Consider the following 14,834-nt stretch of genomic DNA (forward strand, 5'->3'; position numbering starts at 1 on the left):
CCGCACCCCTTTCTTGGAGTAAGGGGCAAGGCTGCGCCTCCCCCCTCTCCCTTGCCCCTATATATAGTGGAGGGGAGGGAGGGTATCCATACCTGAGCCCTTGGCGCCTCCCTCCCTCCCGTGACACCTCCTCCTCTCCCGTAGGTGCTTGGCGAAGCCCTGCAGGATTGCCACGCTCCTCCATCACCACCACGCTGTTGTGCTGCTGCTGGATGGAGTCTTCCTCAACCTTTCCCTCTCTCCTTGCTGGATCAAGGCGTGAGAGACTTCACCGGGCTGTACGTGTGTTGAACGCGGAGGTGCCGTGCGTTCGGCACTTGATCATCGGTGATCTGAATCACGACGAGTACGACTCCATCAACCCCGTTCACTTGAACGCTTCCGCTTAGCGATCTACAAGGGTATGTAGATGCACTCTCCTTTCTACTCGTTGCTGGTTTCTCCATAGATAGATCTTGGTGACACGTAGGAAAATTTTGAATTTCTGCTACGTTCCCCAACAGTGGCATCATGAGCTAGGTCTATTGCGTAGATTCTTTGCACGAGTAGAACACAAAGTAGTTGTGGGCGTTGATGTTGTTCAATATGCTTACCGTTACTAGTCCAATCTTGTTTCGACGATATTGTGGGATGAAGCGGCCCGGACCGACCTTACACGTACTCTTACGTGAGACAGGTTCCACCGATTGACATGCACTTGGTGCATAAGGTGGCTAGCGGGTGCCAGTCTCTCCCACTTTAGTCGGAACGGATTCGATGAAAAGGGTCCTTATGAAGGGTAAATAGCAATTGGCATATCACGTTGTGGTATTGCGTAGGTAAGAAACGTTCTTGCTAGAAACCCATAGCAGCCACGTAAAACATGCAAACAACAATTAGAGGACGTCTAACTTGTTTTTGCAGGGTATGCTATGTGATGTGATATGGCCAAAAGGATGTGATGAATGATATATGTGATGTATGAGATTGATCATGTTCTTGTAATAGGATTCACGACTTGCATGTCGATGAGTATGACAACCGGCAGGAGCCATAGGAGTTGTCTTTATTTTTTGTATGACCTGCGTGTCATTGAAGAACGCCATGTAACTTACTTTACTTTATTGCTAAACGCGTTAGCCATAGATGTAGAAGTAGTCGTTGGCGTGACAACTTCATGAAGACACGATGATGGAGATCATGATGATGGAGATCATGGTGTCAAGCCGGTGACAAGATGATCATGGAGCCCCGAAGATGGAGATCAATGGAGCTATATGATATTGGCCATATCATGTCACAATTATATAATTGCATGTGATGTTTATTATGATTATGCATCTTGTTTACTTAGGACGACGGTAGTAAATAAGATGATCCCTTACAAAATTTCAAGAAGTGTTCTCCCCTAACTGTGCACCGTTGCTACAGTTCGTCACTTCTAAAGCACCACGTGATGATCGGGTGTGATGGATTCTTACGTTCACATACAACGGGTGTAAGACAGTTTTACACAGCGAAAACACTTAGGGTTAACTTGACGAGCCTAGCATGTGCAGACATGGCCTCGGAACACGGAGACCGAAAGGTCGAGCATGAGTCGTATAGTAGATACGATCAACATGAAGATGTTCACCGATGATGACTAGTCCGTCTCACGTGATGATCGGACACGGCCTAGTTGACTCGGATCATGTGATCACTTAGATGACCAAAGGGATGTCTATCTGAGTGGGAGTTCATAAGATGAACTTAATTATCCTGAACATAGTCAAAAGACCTTTTGCAAATTATGTCGTAGCTCGCGCTTTAGTTCTACTGTTTTAGATATGTTCCTAGAGAAAATATAGTTGAAAGTTGACAGTAGCGATTATGCGATCAGTAGAAAGCTTATGTCCTTAATGCACCGCTCAGTGTGCTGAACCCCAAACGTCGTTTGTGGATGTTGCGAACATCGAACATACACGTTTTGATAACTACGTGATAGTTCAGTTAAACGGTTTAGAGTTGAGGCACTAAAAACGTTTTCGAAACGTCACGGAACATATGAGATGTTTCGAGGGCTGAAATTGGGATTTCAGGCTCGTGCCCACGTCAAGAGGTATGAGACCTCCGACGATTTTCTTAGCCTGCAAACTAAGGGAGAAAAGCTCAATCGTTGAGCTTGTGCTCAGATTGTCTGAGTGCAACAATCACTTGAATCGAGTGGGAGTTGATCTTCCAGATAAGATAGTGATGTTTCCCCAAAGTCATTGCCACCAAGCTGCTAGAGCTTCGTGATGAACTATAACATATCAGGGATAGATATGATGATCCTTGAAATATTCGTGATGTTTGACACCGCGAAAGTAGAAATCAAGAAGGAGCATCAATTGTTGATGGTTGGTGAAACCACTAGTTTCAAGAAGGGCAAGGGCAAGAAGGGATACTTCATGAAACGGCAATTCAGCTGCTGCTCTAGTGAAGAAACCCAAGGTTGAACCCAAACCCGAGACTAAGTGCTTCTGTAATAAAGGGAACAGCCACTGGAGCAGAATTACCCTAGATACTTGGTAGATGAGAAGGCTGGCAAGGTCGATAGAAGTATATTGGATATACATTGTGTTGATGTGTACTTTACTAGTACTCCTAGTAGCACCATGGTATTAGATACCGGTTCGGTTGCTAAGTGTTAGTAACTCGAAATAAAAGCTACGGAAAAAACGGAGACTAGCTAAAGGTGAGCTGACGATACGTGTTGGAAGTGTTTCCAAGTTTGATGTGATCTAACATCGCACGATCCCTCTACCATCAAGATTAGTATTAAACCTGAATAAGTGCTCTTGCACCTAAAGGAATGGTTTATTGAATTTTGATCGTAGGGATACACATTTTCATGCCAAAAGATATAAGATAGTAATGACAGTACCACTTACTTGTGGCACTGCCATGTAAGTCATAATGGTATAAAACGCATGAAGAAGCTCCATGTTGATGGATCTTTGGACTCACTCGTTTTAGAAAAGTTTGAGACATGCGAACCATGTCTATTGGTGTATACGCATGAAGAAACTCCATGCAGATGGATCGTTTGGACTCACTTGATTATGAATCACTTGAGATATGCAAATCATACCACATGGGCAAGATGACTGAAAAGCCTCGTTTTCAGTAAGATGGAACAAGATAGCAACTTATTGGAAGTAACACATTTTGATGTGTGCAGTCCAATGAGTGCTGAGGCATGCAGTGAATATCGTTATGTTCTTACTTCACAGATGATTCGAGTAGATGTTGAGAATATTTACTTGATGAAACACAAGTCTGAATTATTGAATGGTTCAAATAATTTCAGAGTGAAGTAAAAGATCATTGTGACAAGAGGATAAAATGTCTATGATATGATCATAGAGATGAATATCTGAGTTACGAGTTTTGGCACACAATTAAGACATTGTGGAAATTGTTTCATAATTAATACCGCCTGGAACACCATAGTGTGATGGTGTGTCCGAACATCATAGTTGCACCCTATTGGATATGGTGCGTACCATGATGTCTCTTATCGAATTACCACTATTGTTCATGGGTTAGGCATTAGAGACAACCACATTCACTTTAAATAGGGCACCACGTAATTCCGTTGAGATGACACCATATGAATTATGGTTTAGAGAAACCTAAGTTGTCGTTTCTTAAAGGTTTGGGGCTGCGACGCTTATGTGAAAAAGTTTCAGGATTAAGCTCGAACCCAAAGCGGATAAAATGCATCTTCATAGGACACCCAAAACAGTTGGGTATACCTCCTAATTCAGATCCGAAAGCAATATGGATTGTTTCTTGAATCGGGTCCTTTCTCGAGGAAAGGTTTCTCTTGAAAGAGTTGAGTGGGAGGATGGTGGAGACTTGATGAGGTTATTGAACCGTCTCTTCAACTAGTGTGTGGCAGGGCACAGGAAGTTGTTCCTGTGGCACCTACACCAATTGAAGTGGAAGCTTATGATATTGATCATGAAACTTCGGATCAAGTCACTACCAAACCTCGTAGGACGACAAGGACACGTACTACTTCGGAGTGGTAAGGTGATCCTGTCTTGAAGGTCATGTTGCTAGACAACAATGAACCTACGAGCTATGGAGAAGCGATGGTGGGCCCGAATTCCGACAAATGGTTAGAAGCCATGAAATCCGAGATAGTATCCATATATCAGAACAAAGCATGGACTTTGATGGACTTGCCCGATGATCGGCAATCCATTGAGATAAATGGATCTTTTAAGAAGAAGACGGACGTGGATGGTAATGTCACCATCTATGAAGCTCGACTTGTGGCGAAGTGTTTTCCGACAAGTTCAAGGAGTTGACTACGATGAGATTTTCTCACTCGTAGCGATGCTTAAAGTCCGTCGAAATCATGTTAGCATTAGCTGCATTTATGAAATCTGGCAGATGGATGTCAAGACAAGTTTCCTTACTAGTTTTTGTAAGGAAAGGTTGTATGCAATACAATCAGAAAAGTTTTGTCGATCCTAAGGATGCTAAAAGGTATGCTAGCTCCAGCGATCCTTTTAAGGACTGGAGTAAGCATCTCGGAGTTGGAATGTACGCTTTGATGAGATGATCAAAGATTTTGGATTTATACAAAGTTTATAAGAAACTTGTATTTCAAAGAAGTGAGTGGGAGCACTATAGAATTTCTGATGAGTATATGTTGTTGACATATTGATGATCAGAGATGATGTAGAATTTCTAGAAAGCATATAGGGTTATTTTGAAAGTGTTTTTCAATGGAAAGCCTGGATTAAGCTACTTGAACATTGAGCATCAAGATCTATAAGGATAGATCAAAATGCTTAATAATACTTTCAAATGAGCACATACCTTGACATGATCTTGAAGGTGTTCAAGATGGACCAGTCAAAGAAGGAGTTCTTGCCTGAGTTGTAAGGTACGAAGTTAAGACTTAAAGCTCGACCACGGCAGAAAAGAGAGAAAGGACGAAGGTCGTCCCCTATGCTTTAGACGTAGGCTCTACAGTATGCTATGCTGTGTACCGCACCGAAAGTGTGCCTTGCCATGAGTCAGTCAAGGGGTACAAGAGTGATCCATGAATGGATCATAGGACAGCGGTCAAAGTTATCCTTAGTAACTAGTGGACTAAGGAATTTTCTCGATTATGGAGGTGGTAAAAGAGTTCGTCGTAAAGGTTACGAGATGCAAGCTTGACACCTATCCGGATAGCTCTGAGTAGAGAGACTGGATACATATAATGGAGCAATAATTTAGAATAGCTCCAAGTAGAACAATTGTTTGGAATAGCTCCAAATAGAGCGTGGTAGCTGCATCTAGGAGATGACATGGAGATTTGTAAAGCACACACGGATCTGAAAGGTTCAGACCCGTTGACTAAAACCTCTCTCACAAGCAACATGATCAAACATAAAACTCATTGAGTGTTAATCACATAGTGATGTGAACTAGACTACTGACTCTAGTAAGCTCTTGGGTATTAGTCACATGGCGATATGACCTGTGAGTGTTAATCACATGGCGATGTGAACTAGATTATTGACTCTAGTGCAAGTGGGAGACTGTTGGAAATATGCCCTAGAGGCAATAATAAAAGTATTATTATATTTCAATGTTCATGATAAATGTCTTTTATTCATGCTATAACTGTATTATCCGGAAATCGTAATACACGTGTGAATACATAGACCACAATATGTCCCTGGTGAGCCTCTAGTTGACTAGCTCGTTGTGATCAACGGATAGTCATGGTTTCCTGACTATGGACATTGGATGTCGTTGATAACGGGATCACATCATTAGGAGAATGATGTGATGGACAAGACCCAATCCTAAGCCTAGCACAAAAGGTCGTGTAGTTCATTTGCTAGAGCTTTGCCAATGTCAAGTATCTCTTCCTTTGACCATGAGAGCGTGTAACTCCTGGATACTGTAGGAGTGCTTTGGGTGTATCAAACGTCACAACGTAACTGGGTGACTATAAAGGTGCACTACAGGTATCTCCGAAAGTATCTATTGTTTTATGCGGATCGAGACTGGGATTTGTCACTCCGTGTAAACGGAGAGGTATCTCTGGGCCCACTCGGTAGGACATCATCATATGCGCAATGTGACCAAGGAGTTGATCACGGGATGATGTGTTACGGAACGAGTAAAGTGACTTGCCGGTAACGAGATTGAACAAGGTATTGGATACCGACGATCGAATCTCGGGCAAGTAAAATACCGCTAGACAAAGGGAATTGAATACGGGATCGATTGAGTCCTTGACATCGTGGTTCATCCGATGAGATCATCGTGGAACATGTGGGAGCCAACATGGGTATCCAGATCCCGCTGTTGGTTATTGACCGGAGAACGTCTCGGTCATGTCTGCATGTCCCCGAACCCGTAGGGTCTACACACTTAAGGTTCGATGACGCTAGGGTTATAAAGGAAGCTTGTATGTGGTTACCGAATGTTGTTCGGAGTCCCGGATGAGATCCCGGACGTCACGAGGAGTTCCGGAATGGTCCGGAGGTAAAGATTTATATATAGGAAGTCCTGTTTCGGCCATCGGGACAAGTTTCGGGGTCATCGGTATTGTACCGGGACCACCGGAAGGGTCCCGGGGGCCCACCGGGTGGGGCCACCTGCCCCGGGGGGCCACATGGGCTGTAGGGGGTGCGCCTTGGCCTACATGGGCCAAGGGCACCAGCCCCAAGAGGCCCATGCGCCTAGGGAACCCTAGAGGGAAGAGTCCTCAAGGGGGAAGGCACCTCCGAGGTGCCTTGGGGAGGATGGACTCCTTCCCCCCCTCTTGGCCGCACCCCTTTCTTGGAGTAAGGGGCAAGGCTGCGCCTCCCCCCTCTCCCTTGCCCCTATATATAGTGGAGGGGAGGGAGGGCATCCATACCTGAGCCCTTGGCGCCTCCCTCCCTCCCGTGATACCTCCTCCTCTCCCGTAGGTGCTTGGCGAAGCCCTGCAGGATTGCCACGCTCCTCCATCACCACCACGCCATTGTGCTGCTGCTGGATGGAGTCTTCCTCAACCTCTCCCTCTCTCCTTGCTGGATCAAGGCGTGGGAGACGTCACCGGGCTGTACGTGTGTTGAACGCGGAGGTGCCGTGCGTTCGGCACTTGATCATCGGTGATCTGAATCACGACGAGTACGACTCCATCAACCCCGTTCACTTGAACGCTTCCGCTTAGCGATCTACAAGGGTATGTAGATGCACTCTCCTTTCTACTCGTTGCTGGTTTCTCCATAGATAGATCTTGGTGACACGTAGGAAAATTTTGAATTTCTGCTACGTTCCCCAACAGGTAGTACTCCTTTCATTTACTTATACAAGGTCGCTATGGGATATACTTTTTGCATCTATACATGGTCATCAACAGTAATCAAGGCAAAAAATTAATGATGTTTTCTTGCACTAGCAACTTGTTTAATACTTGCATGCATGCGGCCATAATGACCCTTATTTACTTCTCCCATTCAGTTTTTTTGCATGCATGCGATGTATTAATGATCTCAGTAAATGAGAAAAGGTTAGGTTATAAAACATGTATTATATTTTACCTTGGTAACTATAATTTAAGTTTTGTTGCCTTGTAAAAATGGAGGGGTAAAAAATTAGTTTATAAAACATGTATTAAATTTTACCTTGGTAATTGTAATTTAAGTTTGTTGCCTTGTAAAAATGGAGGGGTATCAAGGTGAGTACTCCATATGTTCTGCGCAAAAAAAAAGAGTACTCCATATGTATAGATAACTAGAAGAACGCCCGTGCGTTGCAACGGGGCCACATTAATTTTAAGAGTTCAATATTAATATTCTCATACATATCAAGTGACATTGGCGACTTTTTTACCATCATATCGTCACACACACACTTTCTCCCTCCCTCTTCCTTACTCTCTCTCTCTCCCTCTCTCTCTCTCTCTCTAACACACACACACACATATCTATCTTATTGGGTACGGAACCATAATCCATCTATTTCACACACACACGCTAGTGCATAACAATATGGACTAGAAGAACGCCCGTGCGTTGCAACGGGGCCACATTAACTTTTAAGAGTTCAATACTAATATTCTCATACATATCAAGTGACATTGACGACCTTTTTTACCATCAAATCCTCACACACACCCTCTCTGCCTCCCTTTTCCTCACTCTCTCTCCCCCCCTCTCTCTCTCTAACACACACACACATATCCATATTATTGGGTACGGGGCCATAATCAATCTATTTCACACACACGCTAGTGCATAACAATATGGATTATGTGTATTATATTTGCCACCACAACTAAGGGAATTAATTTCATGTAAATCGGCTAGCCACATCTCCAAGAATACGCGGAGGATGTGGCCCGCTTCCAAGTGCGTCTGCGCGCCGGCCACCCACGTCGGGTCCTTCAAGTGCCGCTTCCACCGCACCAACTCCCAGGGCCAGGGAAGCCGCCCTTCTTCGCCCCCTTCACCGGCCGTGGCCAACGCGGTGCCGCGGCACCCGGCCTCGCCGTTCTCGTCCTCCGGCACCGTCACGACCCAGTGACGTAGCCCAAGCATGGACCTCGAGAATCAAGAATGCTCGACAACGGAGAGGGAAGGGAAGATCATATACATGTCATAAGAAAGGGAGTTTATTTACCGCTCCCTCGATGTATTGTTTCCTTTGTTTGGAGATTGATTACCATCCATGAGTTAAGGTAAGGTTAATGTGATTGAGCGATTTTGTCTGAAAATCAATTATTTGTTTTCTAATTAATGTGATTGAGCGATTTAAGGTAAGGTTAATTAATTTAGATTTGACCTTTAGAGATTGTTCGTGATTGATTCTACATTACTAAATAACTTGCGCCAGTATGGAAAGTTCTGATCTGTTCAGATTTCTTTTGTTGTGTGAGAGGGTGACGCGAAAATAAACCGATGAAGTGGGGGGAGGGGACGAAAAAAATCTACGAAAAAACCCAGCGAAGGTGGGAGGAGGTACCAAAAAAAAACCATGGGAGGTGGGACGAAAAAAACCTCCCATACTTTATGCAGGAAGAGCACACATTCATAAGCTAACGGCTTCACAATGTGTTCTTCTGATAGTAATTGAACCAAATGAAACGATGGACAAGCAGATTGATTAAGGAACTCTAGGTAATACTTCATGCGGCATTGGCTCAAAAAGTTAATTTGTAAGTAACAAAAAAAGGCCTAGAAGAATAGTTCTACCTAAATAAAGTTTACTACTGCACATGAGCAGATCCACACGAAGCAGAGGGGAGGTGGAGCAGGCCGGTAACCAGGGGAAGGAGCAGAGTGGGAGAAGATTTACACCGCCATCTCCACTGGATATGGTGTCTCCGCCGCATCTGTGGAGGCGCCGCGGCTCCGCCTCGGATGGTGCTCGTGGCTATGGTGAAGAGGAGGGGCGACGCATGGGCGAAGAGGCAGGCGGTACTCGTGGCCAAAATAGTGGGTCGTTCGAGCTGCGGGAGGGAGGAGGGGATCGCCGGGAGGCGGCGAGATCGGTGGGCGGCGGCGGCGGCGTCCAGGTAGGGAAGTCGAGGTAGGGCGCTGTGTTTTTTAGGGGAATTGCTTGTGAAAATAACGTGCCACAACGATGTAGCGAGCGGATCCCCTTAAAAAAGACGTAGCGAGTGGATTCCCTTAAAACTGGTAGGAATGGACACGATTGATGACGTTGATAAATAGTGGTGAATGTTGGCCTAATTTACTATCATCATGCATGGAAACGAATCATCAAGAAAAAGAATACTTCCTATTACTACGCTCATAGGAAGCTTCCTAATCTCTGCTACCAAACAGTTTCTGCCCAAACAAGAAAGGAAAGTTATGGACCTGATTCGGAAGGAAACAAATGTTATGAAGATTAATTAATTTAGATTTGATCTTTAGAGATTGATTGTGATTGATTCTTTTACATAAAGACATTACTAAATAATTTGTGTTAGTATGGAAAGTTCTGATCCGTTCAGTTTTTTTCGATGTGTGAGAGGGTGAAGCAAAAATAAACCGATGAAGTGGGGGGAGGGGACGAAAAAAAATCTACGAAAAAAACCAGCGAAGGTGGGAGGAGGTACCAAAAAAAACCATGGTAGGTGGGACGAAAAAAAACCTGGAAGCGAGACTACCAGCTGCTCCATTAGGAGTAGAGATTATGTGTATTATATTTGCCACCACAACTGAGGGAATTAATTTCATATAAATCGGTCAGCCACAGCTCCAAGAATACACGGAGGAGGTGGCCCGGGTCGGCGTCGGCGCCGTCCGACGCGGGCCACAGGCCCGCTTCCAAGTGCGTCTGCGCGCCGGCCACCCACGCCGGGTCCTTCAAGTGTCGCTTTCACCGCACCAACTCCCAGGGCCAGGGAAGCCGCCCTTCTTCGCCCCCTTCACCGGCCGCGACCAACGCGGTGCCGCGGCACCCGGCCTCTCCGTCCTCATACTCCGGCACCATCGCGACGCAGTGACACAGCCCAAGCATCGGCCTCGAAAATCAAGAACGCTCGACAACGAGAGTGAAGGGAAGATCATATACATGTCATAAGAAAGGGAGTGTATTTACTGCTCCCTCGATGTATTGTTTCATTTGTTTGGAGACTGATTACCATCCGTGAGTTAAGGTAAGGTTAATGTGATTGAGCGATTTTTCTAAAAGTCAATTATTTGTTTTCTAATTAATTTTATTGAGTGATTTAAGGTGAGGTTAATTAATTTAGATTTGATCTTTAGAGATTGTTCATGATTGATTCTACATTACTAAATAACTTGCGCCAGTATGGAAAGTTCTGATCTGTTCAGATTTCTTTCATTGTGTGAGAGGGTGACGCAAAAATAAACCGATGAAGTGGGGGGAGGGGATGAAAAAAATCTACGAAAAAACCAAGGAAGGTGGGAGGAGGTACCAAAAAAATCATGGGAGGTGGGATGAAAAAAACCCTGAAAGTAAGACTACCAACTGGTCCATTAGAAATAGAGATGCAGTGCAAATAACTTGACTGCAATTTTCATTCAAGTATTCATTTGTAATTCTCCCTTTTTATTGCTATATGTTAATCCTTTCATCATTGAAACTTCGGCAAAGCTAATAGTACACGAGAACATGGCATGCGTGCCATCAGCACAAGCAGGATGTTGTCTTAGTAAGCATACATTTGTACATATAGTGTGCTGAAAATTGAAACCAGATTTTCACGCAAAATAAGTTTCCAAGGCATTCCTTTAATACTTTTAGTTCCTTATTTTGTTGCCCCTTGTTTCCATCTCTTTCAAATACAAAGATAGCAAGGAAGCCAATGCAAAACTGGGCCAGAGCATGAAAAGTGATGCCACATCTGGCATCACAGTCTGATGAGCCTCTGTTAGCACTTGATAAAATCAATTAGCAATAGCAACAATAACAGTGCACATGTATTAGCACTTAATATATAATCCCAACAAGAGGATCTGTTGTTGTAGAAGATGCAATGCACATTTGTCCAGCTTGAAATATTTCTAAAATCAAATCACCAAAGAAGTACTTGTTTGTCTCACTTTATATTCTCAGAAGCTGAGACGGCTGGCTAGGATCAAGCAGCAGCAATGCAAGTGTCCCTCGCAGGTCATGTTTAACACTGAAGCAAAACAAATTTGCATTGGTGTAAAACTACAACTATTAGCTCTTTCAGTTTGTCAGACAGTCCCTTCAATCCAAGAATATACAACATCTAGAAGAAATAAAACCAATGACATAATTAGTAAACAATTTCAGCGACAAAGGATAAACAAATTGGATTTTTAAAACAAAACCTGCACATGCACAAGTATATGTTATATTAACAAAAGTGCAGATCCCGTCCCACTCTTCACTTTTTGACAAAAAACTTCCGAGTAGCAATCTTGGTGAGTGATCTCGACCGGGTTCGATCGGCATGGCGTGTCGTTCCTCCAGGAGTGGGTGCTGAGAGGAAGGATGGCAAACCTCCATTGTCAATCGGCCGGAGCTGCATCGTCATTTGGATCAGAGCATGGACGAAATCGAGATGGTAGAGGTTGAGGAATTTGTAGGACGTGAGGGTTTAGGGTGGGCATCACGAGAACTCACCCATATCTTGGGAGACGGCAGACCCGAGGTGCAGTCGTGTTCGTGCTTCAGGGGCTGCCACGTGCTGTCCTCGCCGCCATCGCCTGTCGATGCCACTTCAGCGCCACGAGCATGGGACTGAGGGACGAAGGGAAGAGAAGGGAAGGAAGCGAGCTAATGACGTACCTATGTTTGGTATGTAATACCCTCCATTAAGAGTAGATATTTTCTTAAAATCGGTTATTTTATTTCCTAATTAATGTGATTGAGCAATTTAAGGTAAGGTTAATCAATTTACATTTGATATTTAGAGATTGATCGTGATTGATTCTTTCACATAAAGACATTACTAAAAATAACTTGCACCGGCATGGAAAGTTATGATCCGTTAAGATTTTTTTCGTTGTATGAGAGGGTGACGCAAAACTAAACCGGTGGGGTGGGGGAGGGACGAAAAAAAACAGTGAAATAAAACGGTTGAAAATAGTGGGACGAAAATAAACCGTACGAGGCTACCAACTGCTCCATTAGGAGTAGAGATAACGATGGGAGTTTGGGCGTGTGCGGGACTCGATCGCGGGGTTTTTCTTGGTTTTTCACGGCTGAGGGGGAGGTGGGAGGAAGTACCAAAGAAGTACCAAAAAAGACCGGGTGAGGTGGGACGAAAATAAAATCCGAAACGCGACCTACCAACTGAGACATTAGGAGTAGAGATTAAATATCAATCCAAAATATTGGTGACAGAAGTAAAAAAGCTTGGCAATCGTACGTTAGCCTTAAATGTGGTGTACGTGCGCATACTACAATGACCTCACGGCACATGCATGCTATTCATGTGGTCCTGCTTTAAAATGAGTTGCTGGTGGAGGGTGAGCATGCATGACTTTGGGGTTTGAAGAACACTAACTTGGCACATGGAGCTTTTAAGTTGAAGCTAACTACCAACCATGCCACAACACTTGGTCCGCGTTATTACAGCGGAGAAAAGTTGAAGAGGCAAATCAGATCCGACAGTCTTGCACATACTCTTTCTGTTCAAGTATATATATTTTTATTTTTGAAACTGTTCAACTATATATTTGGATGGAGTACAACAACGACTTTTTTTGTTAGATTTGGATTTGATGATCTAAATCTGATCAACCAAATTAGGTAGTCCACAAATGCGTTGTGTCCATTAAGTTGTTGTCTCAAATTGCAGGCAGTACATTCGCACGTGCCGCTTTGATTAAATTGACCGGCTCTTCGGTACCTTTGCACCTGAAAAATGAAAGGAAAGGAAAATTTGAGGAACGAAAGATGGAAAATAGGACTGCTTTTTTTACAAGGGCGACTAATATAGTGTAATTATCCAGTTTCACGGATGTGAGAGCCTGCCATCCGATCCACTGTTCGGTATCCCTTTCCATCGGACGCAGTCACGAAGCTAATGGGGGCGAGGAGGCATGGCCCTCTTCCATGATTGAGAAAAATTTGTATATACCCTTCAAAAAACCAACAATTAGACCCCTCCCCCCTAATGCTTGGCAATTAGTGCCCCTCCCCCTCCATTCATTCCTAGCTCTGTCCTTGATCAGACGGCCTACTGCATTAGAAACTGGACTATCAAGCACGGCGATAGCTGGTGCTGCGGGATCGAGCTTTCTAGCTAAACTCTGCCTGATTGTTGAACACCCACACCCTATTCGCTCCTAACTCTAAACCTTATAGCTCTTGTATGGCCTTCATCCTCAACTCTGCCTCATCCCCAACGTGGTCCCTTATAATAGCCAGATTGAGGTGACAACGAATTGGTTCGTGCACGAAACTCCTTTAGAGCACAGTAGTTTGTATCTTTTTGTGAGGAGCAAGGAACTCATCTAACACACCCCTTTTTCATTGTGACGCTACAAGTTTTCACAAGCCTCCTCATCTGTCTAGGCCACACCCGGCAGCTGTTTTGTTGCCATGTTTGCAGCACCGCAACAACTACTTGGAACGATCTAGCCTTCATGGGTTAGGTCGAGTGATGTTGGATTTTCCTTATGCCGAGGCGAAGACTTCTGCCGACTTGTTTGCTGGATTCCGATAACGAAAACGCTTGCGCGGCATCTCCTTCCGGAAGAAGTTGTCCTGCGACTATTGCACCTTTTTGAAGACGTTGTTTTGATACATCCCACTGCAACATAGTAGGATTACTGAATGAGACGTAGCGCGATTGTTGCATCTTTCTGAAAGTTGTTTTGGTGTCCAACTGCAACATCGGATGATTAATGGGGGTGCTGCTGTAAGATTTGCGGTCGCCATGATGATGCGCCGGCCAATTAATGAGGAAACACGCTGGGCAGCTAACCGGTGCCATCCCATCTTACCGTCATAGACCGATTTAATACCCAAACTACAAACACACCGATCGAACAACAACTTTATGTCCAATAAAGACGGTTAGGTCATCTCTATTCTCCAACGTCGTCCCTCTAAAGGCCCTCGCGTCGCTCCCTCCCCAGGGGCGACACGGGCGGCGACCAAATCGCCAAGGCCTCCGGCCACCACACCCAATCCCACCCCTCGCCGTCGCCGGCGCCTCCTGCGGGCAAAGCTCTCATGGAGCAGGCGGCGGCGGGGCTCCTTTTCTCGCGGCGGGCGGCTCCTCTCACGAGCGGGGGATCTCTGAGCGGGGCGACGTCGGGCGGAGGGCGGCGGCCGGAGCGGCGTCGTGCCTCTTGCGGGCGGCGAGTGGGGCGCCGGGGCGGCGGCCTCGGTCCGGGCTCCTGATGTGGCCGGGGTGTGGACGGCGC

Source organism: Triticum dicoccoides, chromosome 6B (assembly GCF_002162155.2).
Source record: "Triticum dicoccoides isolate Atlit2015 ecotype Zavitan chromosome 6B, WEW_v2.0, whole genome shotgun sequence".
In the NCBI taxonomy this organism is placed as follows: Eukaryota; Viridiplantae; Streptophyta; class Magnoliopsida; order Poales; family Poaceae; genus Triticum; species Triticum dicoccoides.